Here is an 11,975-nt window from a genome sequence, read left to right on the forward strand (position 1 = left end):
AAACCTGAGTACATTTTCATTTCAATAAAGCGTCTACAAATGGAAAGTTCGTCTTATGTTCTCTGATCAAAATGGACTTCTATCACAGGTGGTTGTGCCTGCGCGTGTGCGTGCGCGTGCACACACACACACACACACACAATTCTTCATTGGAGAGTGCATGGATAAAGGACTGAGGAGTGTGAAAAGCACTTGGTTCATCCCCATGTGTAGCTCAACAGCTCTCTCTGACAATGTGCTCTCCCACCCTCCTGACCCCCATTTCCATCAGGACCATGTGGGAAGCTTTCGAGACTCAGGTTCTGGTGTATGGGCCACGTGCAGGTCCCTGAGACACTGCAGTCTTCATCTGTGCTGCGAGCACAGCTCACCGTGGCTGGGCCTCGCTCAGTTCCTGCCCCTGTCCAAGAGTGTGGGGCAGGACTAGAGCCAGGGAGAGACGTGACTCATACAAACCATGGGTGAATGTGGTCTTGATTTAAAATTTTAATATGTGGCCTCCATTTTGATTCTTGAAATATTTCATTAAAATTGATTTGCCTAATTACTGAGATTGGGAGTGGCCCCCTGAAATTCTGTGGGTGCCCCTAGTCCTGGCCCTGCAAGTGGCAATGTGGTCCAGTTTCCCCACCAGGAGGGCCTACAAGGCCAGGTAGGTTGAAGGAAAGGTGCGTGTTCTGTGGGAAGAGGGCAAAGCCAGTGGGTTTTATATTGAACCATAGCTGTCCTTACTTCTACCTGTCCCCACATTCCTGTTGATGAAGTTCTAGAACCTAGGTGAGGTTCGGTGGGCTGAGGTCCGGAGCCAATGACCAAGAACGAATTCTTGAGACATCTTTGGTGCAAAATGGTGGTTGATTAAAGTACGGGGACAGGACCCGTGGGCAGGAAGAGCTGCTTCCCCGTTATCCTGAGGAGTGGCTGATTATATACACAGGAGTTGGGTAGGTGAGAACAAAGGGGGTGATGTTAGTCTCTAAGGAATTTTGGAAGCAAGGTCTCCAGGACCTTGAGGGGCTAGCTATTGTTGGGAGAAAGGTTATTTATTACTAGTAGTAAAAATCTTCTTGTGAGACCCTTTAGATGTATATCAGTGGGCCATATGCTTGGGAATGATTCTCAACACTATCTTGGAGATCTAGAGATAAAGTTTCACATTTCTCCTATCAAGTGTCCTTGTTAGTGAGATTTGGGTTTAGAAGAAATTTAACTTTATTTAGGGCTTGAGGAACTGAGTTACTTGCTTCTGGAAATTGTGCTATTGATAAGGTAACTTCTTTGTTTGTAGATCTCTAGGACATTTGTAAACCAAGGGAGACTCCTATCTTGTAGGATTGTGATTTCTGCAAGTTAACTATTTGTTTCTAGCTTATGGCAGTCAGAAGTACCTGAGGAATGTCACACACATTATCGAGGGGAGTGGGTGGAGAGGGGGTGCAAGGTGCCAGCTTTTGCTTTGTCCTCAGCCAGCCTCCTGCTCCCTCATCACTGTCATCAGGGATAAGATATTGCCACCCCTTCTGCTTACAACTCAAGGTATCCCTCTTCCTTCATGGCTATCCTATCACCACAGTCCTCAGGACTATTTCTTAGCTGCCACCATGGCTAACTTCCACCAGGCAAAGCACGTACAGAGAATTAGTCACATGATAGTTTTAGGATTCCACAAAAATGTTATAACTTCTTTAAAAATATTCACCAAAAGTGACTGTAGAAATAATGAATATATACCAACGAACCAAAGTGGGGTATATTCATCTTTATACTGATGTAGTTTTATGATATGGTATTTAATATGTTTTTTATGGAAACTGGACCGAAGTACCTAGGACACAACTGTTAAAATGGGCCCCTCCCCTCCATCTCCTCCCAAACACCTCAGGATCTGTGACACTATTAGGCCCAGGCAAAAGGACCCTTGCCAGGACCCACATCTTAAAAGATCCTCCCCATTATGCATGGGCATGCACGTGTGAGCATGCACACACAGACACACACACTTATTTATTAAGAACTCATGGACCATACTCAGTTCTCAGTGCTCTGGGTGCGTTCTCACTGGGGAAGGAGGCCGCACCACCACCTCTCTCTACCTCTCAAAAATGGGGAGCTTAGTCCACCCTCTCACTTTTGGACCCTAAGAGGAGAGGAAAAGGAAGAGATTGAGCTGCAGGAACTGGAGAAGGTCGCACAAATATGCAGGAATTTGCATCTGTTGAGATGAACCCTGGCCCATTTGATGAAGTTGACTACATTCTGAACAGAGCAAATATCATGCAAGAATTGGTAATAGAGGTTCTAGAATGACTAGGGTAGTATAAAGGGAAGATGAAGGATACCCAATGACTGATCATTTGAAAAGACAATACTAACCCTAGAACTGTGAGAAAATAACGGAGATTGTATACTGAAGTAAACAGAGTAGCACATCAGCAAAGTGCCTATGAGTAAAAATATATGAGTGTTCTACTACACATATTACTGCAACATTTCTGTAACTTTATAGGTTTTTTTTTGTTTTCTTCTGAGATTTTATTTAAATTCAAGATAGTTGGGGGCGCCTGGGTGGCTCAGTGGGTTAAAGCCTCTGCCTTCGGCTAAGGTCATGATCCCAGGGTCCTGGGATCGAGCCCCACATCGGGCTCTCTGCTCAGCAGGGAGCCTGCTTCTTCTCTCTCTCTCTCTCTGCCTGCCTCTCTGCCTACTTGTAATCTCTCTCTGTCAAATAAATAAATAAAAAAATAAAATAAAATAAAATCTTAAATTCAAGATAGTTAACATATAGTGTAGTGTTAGTTTCAGGAGTAGAATTCAGTGATTCATCACTTCCATGTAACACCCAGTGTTCATCACAAGTATCCTCCTTAATGCCCATCACCCATTTAGCCCATCCCCCATCCACTACCCCTCCAGCAACCTTCAGTTTGTTCTCCATAGTTCAGAGTTTCTTACGGTTTGCCTCCCTCTCTGTTTTTATCTTATCTTTCCTTCTCTTCTCCTATATACAACTGTTTTGTTTCTTAAATTCCACATGAGTGAAATCATATGGTATTTGTCTTTCTCTGATGATGAGGGAGCAGGAGGCTGGTTGAGAACAAAGCAAAAGCTGGCACCTTGCACCCCCTCTCTACCCTCTCCCCTCAGTAATATGTGTCACATTCCTCAGGCACCCCTGACTGCCCTAAAAGAAAAACAGTTAACTTGCGGAGATCACAATCCTGCAAGGCAGGAGTCTCCCTTGGTTTACAAATGTCCTTGAGATTTACAACAAAGAAGTTACCTTATCAATAGCCCAATTTCCAGAGGCACATAACTCAGTTCCTCAAGCCTTAATGTCACCCTCCTCTCCATAAACAAAACTGAAGGAGGTTGAGGTAGAAGGAAAAGTAAATAAAGTTAAATTTCTTCTAAACCTAAATCTCACTAACAAGGACGCTTGATAGCAGGAATGAAACATTCCACCAGGAGACTCCCAGTTGTCTTTATGTTAGTGCCTCATTAGAGGGAAAGCGGCCTTGGCTTGATAGTAACCAGGTCTTCAATATCCTGACAGTCTTCTTTACCCCAATAGCCCTTCTGAACACCCCTTTGTCCTCACCTACCCAACTCCTGTGTATATAACCAGCCACTCCTCACATGCCCGGCGCAGCATCTCCGTCTGCCCATGGGTCCTGTCCCCGTGCTCTAATAAACCACCCTTTCGCACCAAAGACATCTTAAGAATTCTTTCTTAGCCATTGGCTCCAAACCTCACCCCACCGAACCTCACCTAGGTTCAAGAACTTCATCATCTGACTGACTTATTTTGCTCAGCACCATATACCCTAGTTCCATCCATCTTCTGTAACTTTGAAGCTATTTCCAAGTACAAAGTTAAAAACTGTATTTCTGAGGCAAAAATGGATTGTGCTGAACACAGTTTCTTCATTCATGTCCCTCATGATAAGTGATGTTGAACATATTCTCGTGTGTCTGCTAGCCATCTGGCAGTCTTTTGCCCATTTTTAATTGGATTATTTTATTTCTATGGTGTCCAAGAGAATATTCTCAACAATGAGTTTTCCTTCTTTTTTGTCTTTAATAGAGGTGGGCTTTTTTAAGAGTAGTTTTAGGCTCACAGCATAATTGAGCAGAAAGTGCAGAGAGTTCCTACATATCTCCTAAAATCACACACATGCAGAGCCTACCCCACTATCAACATCCCCCACCTGGAGGTATATTGGTTACAGCTGGTGAACCTCTGTGAACACATCCTTATCACACAAAGTCCAAACTTTACCTCCGGGCTTACTCTTGGTGATTTATAGTCCATGCTTTTTGTGAAATGTATGCGATAAACATCCCCTTTATAGTACTGAAGAGTTTTACTGCCCTTACAATCATCTGAGCTCTGCCTATTGGTTCCTTCCTCTCCCCAACCCCTGACAATAATGACTCTTTTTAATGTCCCCATTGTTTTGACTTTCCCAGAATGGCTGCCATTGAATGCAGTGATCCAAGAGAGCCCTAAATCCCATCCATAAGCCTAGAAGCCACTCAGTGGGAGAAGCCTGGACTCCTGAATGAGTGGATGTGGTTAGGATATGTCATGGACAGGCCACTGGGTGCACCCTGCTCCAAGTCAGTGTCACAATTATTTAAAATGTCCATCAAGGAGGGGCATGTTACTCATGATATTGTATAGAAAAACTAGCTTATGGTGATCATTCAAAGCAGTTGGCTTTTATTCTATTTCATTGTCTTTTTAAAACCTCCACAAACAGTACACAAATTCATTACCCTTACCCCATGGGAACACTCCCTTTGTACTACCCTTGAATTCCAATAAGAATAGGTCCATACCCCATCATCTAATAGTAAAATTTACAAGTCTTAGCGACAAAGAGAAAATCCTGAAAGCAGCCCGGGACAAGAAGTCTGTAACATACAATGGTAAAATATTAGATTGGCAGCGGACTTATCCACAGAGACCTGGCAGGCCAGAAAGAACTGGCATGATATATTCAGAGCACTAAACAAGGAAAACATGCAGCCAAGAATAGTATATCCAGCTAGGCTCTCATTGAAAATAGAAGGAGAGATTAAAAGCTTCCAGGACAAACAAAAACTGAAAGAATTTGCAAACACCAAACCAGCTCTACAGGAAATATTGAAAGGGGTCCTCTAAGCAAAGAGAGACCCTAAAAATAGTAGACCAGAAAGGAACAGAAACAATATACAGTAACAGCCACCTTACAGGCAATACAATGGCACTAAATTCATCTCTCTCAATAGTTACCCTGAATGTTAATGGGCTAAATGCCCCAATCAAAAGATACAGGGTATCAGAATGGATTAAAAAAAACAAAACCCATCAATATGCTGTCTACAAGAAACTCATTTTAGACCCAAAGACACCTCCAGATTTAAAGTTGGGGGGTGGAAAAAATTTACCATGCTAATGGACATCAGAAGAAAGCTGGGGTGGCAATCCTTATATCAGATCAATTAGATTTTAAGCCAAAGACTATAATAAGAGATGAGGAAGGACACTATATCATACTCAAAGGGTCTGTCCAACAAGAAGATCTAACAATTTTAAATACCTATGCCCCTAACATGGGAGCAGCCAACTATATAAACCAATTAATAACAAGATCAAAGAAACACATCAACAATAATACAGTAATAGTAGGGTACTTTAACACTCCCCTCACTGAAATGGACAGATCATCCAAGCAAAAGATCAACAAGAAGATAAAGTCCTTAAATGACACACTGGACCAGTTGGACATCACAGATATATTCAGAACATTCCATCCCAAAGCAACAGAATACACATTCTTCTCTAGTGCACATGGAACATTCTCCAGAATTTATCACATCCTGGGTCATAAATCAGGTCTCAACTAGTATCAAAAGATTAGGATCATTCCCTGCATATTTTCAGACCACAATGCTCTGAAGCTAGAACTCAATCACAAGAGGAAATTTGGAAAGAACCAAAATACATGGAGATTAAACAGCATCCTTCTAAAGAATGAATGGGTCAACCAGGAAATTAAAGAAGAATTGAAAAAATTCATGGAAACAAATGATAATGAAAACACAACAGTTCAAAATCTGTGGGACACAGCAAAGGCAATCCTGAGAGGAAACTATATAGCGATACAAGCCTTTCTCAAGAAACAAGAAAGGTCTCAAATACACAACCTAACCCTACGCCTAAAGGAGCTGGAGAAAGAACAACAAAGAAAGCCTAAACCCAGCAGGAGAAGAGAAATAATAAAGATCAGAGCAGAAATCAACGAAATAGAAACAAAAAAAAAGAAAAAAAAGAAAAAATCAATGAAACTAGGAGCTGGTTCTTTGAAAGAATTAATAAGATTGATAAACCCCTGGCCAGACTTATCAAAAAGAAAGAGAAAGGACCCAAATTAATAAAATTATGAATGAAAGAGGAGAGATCACAACCAACACCAAAGAAATACAAACAATTATAAGAATATATTATAAGCAATTCTACGCCAACAAATTTGACAATCTGGAAGAAATGGATGCATTCCTAGAGACATATAAACTACCACAACTGAACCAGGAAGAAATAGAAAACCTGAACAGACCCATAACCAGTAAGGAGATTGAAACAGTCATCAAAAATCTCCAAACAAACAAAAGCCCAGGGCCAGACAGCTTCCCAGGGGAATTCTACCAAACATTTAAAGAAGAATTAATTCCTATTCTCCTGAAACTGTTTTCCAAAAAATAGAAATAGAAGGAAAACATCCAAACTCATTTTATGAGGCCAGCATCACCTTGATCTCAAAACCAGACAAGGATCCCATCAAAAAAGAGAACTACAGGCCAATATCCTTGATGAACACAGATGCGAAAATTCTCACCAAAGTACTCGCCAATAGGATCCAACAGTACATTAAAAGGATTATTCACCACAACCAAGTGGGATTTATTCCAGGGCTTCAAGGTTTGTTCAACATCCACAAATCAATCAATGTGATAACAGTACATTAATAAAAGAAAGAACAAGAACATATGGTACTCTCAATAGATGCTGAAAAAGCATTTGACAAAGTACAGCATCCCTTCCTGATCAAAACTCTTCAAAGTATAGGGATAGAGGGCACATACCTCAATATTATCAAAGCCATCTATGAAAAACCCACCACAAATATCATTCTCAATGGGGAAAAACTGAAGGCTTTTCTGCTAAGGTCAGGAACATGGGAGGGATGTCCATTATCACCACTGCTAGTCAACATAGTACTAGAAGTCCTAGCCTCAGCAATCAGACAACAAAAGGAAATTAAAGGAGTCCAAATCAGCAAAGAAGAAGTCAAACTATCACTCTTTGCAGATGATATGATACTATATGTGGAAAACCCAGAAGACTCCACTCCAAATCTGCTAGAACTTGTACAGGAATTCAGTAAAGTGTCAGGATATAAAATCAATGCACAGAAATCAGTTGCATTTCTCTACACCAACAACAAGACAGAAGAAAGAGAAATTAAGGAGTCCATCCCATTTACAATTGCACCCAAAACTATAAGATACCTAGGAATAAACCTAACCAAAAAGACTAAGAATCTATACTCAGAAAACTATAAAGCACTCATGGAAGAAATTGAGGAAGACACAAAGAAATGGAAAAATGTTCCATGCTCCTGGATTGGAAGAACAAATATTGTGAAAATGTGTACGCTACCTAAAGCAATCTACATGTTTAATGCAATTCCTATCAAAGTACCATCCATTTTTTTCAAAGAAATGGAACAAATAATCCTAAAATTTATATGGAACCAGAAAAGACCTCGAATAGCCAAAGGAATATTGAAAAAGAAAGCCAAAGTCGGTGGCATCACAATTCCGGACTTCAAGCTCTATTACAAAGCTGTCATCATCAAGACAGCATGGTACTGGCACAAAAACAGACACATAGATCAATGGAACAGAATAGAGAGCCCAGAAATGGACCCTCAACTCTATGGTCAACTAATCTTCGACAAAGCAGGAAAGAATGTCCAATGGAACAAAGACAGCCTCTTCAATAAATGGTGTTGGGAAAATTGGACAGCCACATGCAGAAAAATGAAATTGGATCATTTCCTTACACCACACACGAAAATAGACTCAAAATGGATGAAGGATCTCAATGTGAGAAAGGAATCCATCAAAATCCTTGAGGAGAACACAGGCAACAACCTCTTCGACCTCAGCCACAGCAACATCTTCCTAGGAACATCACCAAAGGCAAGGGAAGCAAGGGCAAAAATGAACTATTGGGATTTTATCAAGATCAAAAGCTTTTGCACAGCAAAGGAAACAGTGAACAAAACCAAAAGACAACTGACAGAATGGGAGAAGATATTTGCCAATGACATATCAGATAAAGGGCTAGCGTCCAAAATCTATAAAGAACTTAGCAAACTCAACACCCAAAGAACAAATAATCCAATCAAGAAATGGGCAGAGGACATGAACAGACATTTCTGCAAAGAAGAAATCCAGATGGCCAACAGACACATGAAAAAGTGCTCCACATCACTCGGCATCAGGGAAATACAAATCAAAACCACAATGAGATATCACCTCACACCAGTCAGAATGGCTAAAATTAACAAGTCAGGAAATGACAGATGCTGGCGAGGATGCGGAGAAAGGGGAACCTTCCTACACTGTTGGTGGGAATGCAAGCTGGTGCAACCACTCTGGAAAACAGCATGGAGGTTCCTCAAAATGTTGAAAATAGAACTACCCTATGACCCTGCAATTGCACTGCTGGGTATTTACCCTAAAGATACAAACGTAGTGATCCAAAGGGGCACGTGCACCCGAATGTTTATAGTAGCAATGTCTACAATAGCCAAACTATGGAAAGAACCTAGATGTCCATCTACAGACGAATGGATAAAGAAGATGTGGTATATATACACAATGGAATACTATGCAGCCATCAAAAGAAATGAAATCTTGCCATTTGCGACGACGTGGATGGAACTAGAGGGTATCATGCTTAGCGAAATAAGTCAATCGGAGAAAGACAACTATCATATGATCTCCCTGATATGAGGGATAGGAGATGCAACATGGGGGGTTAAGGGGGTAGGAGAAGAGTAAATGAAACAAGATGGAATTGGGAGGGAGACAAACCATAAGTGACTCTTAATCTCACAAAACAAACTGAGGGTTGATGGGGGAGGGGGGTTGTGAGGGGGGTGGGATTATGGACACTGGGGAGGGTATGTGCTATGGTTAGTGCTGTGAAGTGTGTAAACCTGGTGATTCACAGACCTGTACCCCTGGGGAAAAAATACATTATATGTTTATAAAAAATAAAATTAATAAAAAAAAGAAACCTTAAAAAAAAAGAAAAAAAAAACATATTGAGATACCACCTTACACCAGTTAGAATGGCCAAAATTAACAAGACAGTAAACAACGTGTGTTGGAGAGGATGTGGAGAAAGGGGAACCTCTTACACTGTTGGTGGGAATGCAAGTTGGTACAGCCACTTTGGAGAACAGTGTGGGGATTCCTTAAGAAATTAAAAATAGAGCTTCCCTATGACCCTGCCATTGCACTACTGGGTATTTACCCCAAAGATACAGATGTAGTGAAAAGAACGGCCATCTGTACCCCAATGTTTATAGCAGCTATGGCCACAGTCACCGAACTGTGGAAAGAACCAAGATGTCCTTCAATGGAAGAATGGATAAAGAAGATATGATCCATATATACTATGGAGTATTATGCCTCCCTCAGATAAGATGAATACCCAACTTTTGTATCAACATGGACAGGACTGGAAGAGATTATGCTGAGTGAAATAAGTCAAGCAGAGAGAGTCAATTATCATATGGTTTCACTTATTTGTGGAGGATAAGAAATAACACAGAGGACATAGGGAGATGGAGAGGAGAAGGAGTTGGGGGAAATTGGAGGGGGAGATGAACCATGAGAGACTGTGGACTCTGAAAAACAATCTGAGGGTTTTGGAGGAGCAGGGGGTGGGAGTTTGGGTAAGCTTGGTGGTGGGTATTATGAGGGCACGGATTGCATGGAGCACTGGGTATGGTACATAAACAATGAATTCTGAAACACTGAAAAGAAATTTAAAAAATAAATAAAAAAATTTTTAAGAAGCTGAGAAAACATGGCATCTGCCTTCTTTCCATCTTTAAACTCCCATCAGTGTCTTCCATTGGAGTACCACACAAAGCAGCACTGGCAAGAGTCTGGGATACGTAACTCATAGGCCTTCAGTTCTAACAATAGAGACATGAGTAGGACAAAGCAACTCTGGAACTAAGGAAACATAGAGCCTATCTGGCACACAGTGGTTTAATCTATAGAGCTTGGGTTTTATTTCTCATCTTGATGGAGACCAATAGTCTGACCTATAGAAAAATTAATATCTGGTAAGTTTTTTGCCTACAGTATAATAAACATGACTTATTTGTGTAATTAATACATCAACTAATGCACCCATAAGCTTTGTTGATCAATACCTGTGTACTAGGAAATGGTGGGATAAAGAAAGTCCCTTGAGGACCATGGGGCTGCTCCAAGACCAGTCTGGATCACATCATAGCCGAAAACAGCAAGAAATATAGCATAAGATTTGTGACATTGTCTACAACAAATGCCAAGACAAATGATGTGTGAGACATCATATAACAAGCTCAAAATAAAAAGAGCTTTTTCAAAAGGAAAACCATCTTTTTTATTGATGAGATTCATCAGTTCAATAAATCTCAGCAGCACACTTTCCTTCTTCATGTGGAATGTGGGATGATCACTCCAATTGGGGCAACCTTGGAAAACCCTTCCTTCCAAGTCAATGCTGTTCTCCCTAAATTGCTGTTGCGCTTTCATTCTTGAGAAGCTTTCCGTAGAGTCATTGGTGATGGTTTAACCTGGGAATCCACATCCTATACTCCAGCCATCCCACTGACCCTCTGAGCCTGAAAAGTAACAGCAGTTCAAAGCCAGCTGTGTTCACAGAAGATAGAGCAAAAGACTCTCCGGTTTATCTTAGCAACAGGGATGCCCTAGCTGGATTGAATGGACTACAGCTGGCAGTGCTGGCCAGGTTAAACTCTAGGAAGATGTTCTGTAAGAAGAGTGGGCAAAACTATTCTCTCAGTAGAGTTCTGATCACTGAAAATGACTTAAAGGAAGGCCTCCAACAATCTCATATTTTATATGACTGAGCAGGAGAAGAGCATTACAACTGCATCTCTGCACCTCATAAGTGGATGCAGGGCTCAAACCAGAGTGCCTCCCTCTACTGGCTTGTGTGCATGCTTGAAGGATGATAGGACCGGTTGTATGTGGCAAGGAGGCTGGTGAGGTTTGCCAGTGAGGACATAGGTCTGGCACACCCTTCTGCATCAACACAAGCAGTTGCTGCCCACCAAGACTGTCATTTTAAAGGCATGTCCGAATGTGAGGTGCTTCTGGCCCAGTGTGTAGTCTATTTTACCAGAGCCCTTAAGTCCATTGCGGTGTAAAGTGCCTGCAACATCAAAGCATGCGTGCAAAACCACCAGGGGTCTCTGCCCCTGTTCTGCTGCACCTGAGGACAGTACCCACTAAGCTGATGAAGGATTTGGGCTACAGCACAAGAACAACCCCATGTACAGTGAGCCTATGGATCAAGAAAGCTGCCGGAGGAATAGAGAGGAGTTGATTTCTTTAAGCAAAGGTGACAATGACTCTCGTACGCTTTGACAGCAGAAGGATGTGTCTGTTTTTTAAGGAGAACAAGAGTAACTGGATTGTGAGTCGGTTGCCTGGTGAAAGTTAAATGACACCAACATTTTTTGCCAGAAGTGTCAGAGTTCCTTAGGTGGAGGCACACGGACTTCAGCTAAATGTGTAACATTGAAATTGTGTCCATTTGCACTCTGTGCAATGGTTGTGGTTATGCTTATGAAAATATCTGGCAGCTTTGTGCAATGAATTAATTCTTA

At 41.4% G+C, this 11,975-nt stretch overlaps 1 pseudogene; it reads left to right on the forward strand.

Annotated features, from left to right (window-relative positions):
* Positions 1-10,657: 10,657 nt before the first annotated feature.
* LOC125079889 (ATPase WRNIP1-like) lies at positions 10,658-11,711 on the forward strand (annotated as a pseudogene).
* Positions 11,712-11,975: the final 264 nt, after the last annotated feature.

This window comes from Lutra lutra, chromosome 10, assembly GCF_902655055.1.
Source record: "Lutra lutra chromosome 10, mLutLut1.2, whole genome shotgun sequence".
In the NCBI taxonomy this organism is placed as follows: Eukaryota; Metazoa; Chordata; class Mammalia; order Carnivora; family Mustelidae; genus Lutra; species Lutra lutra.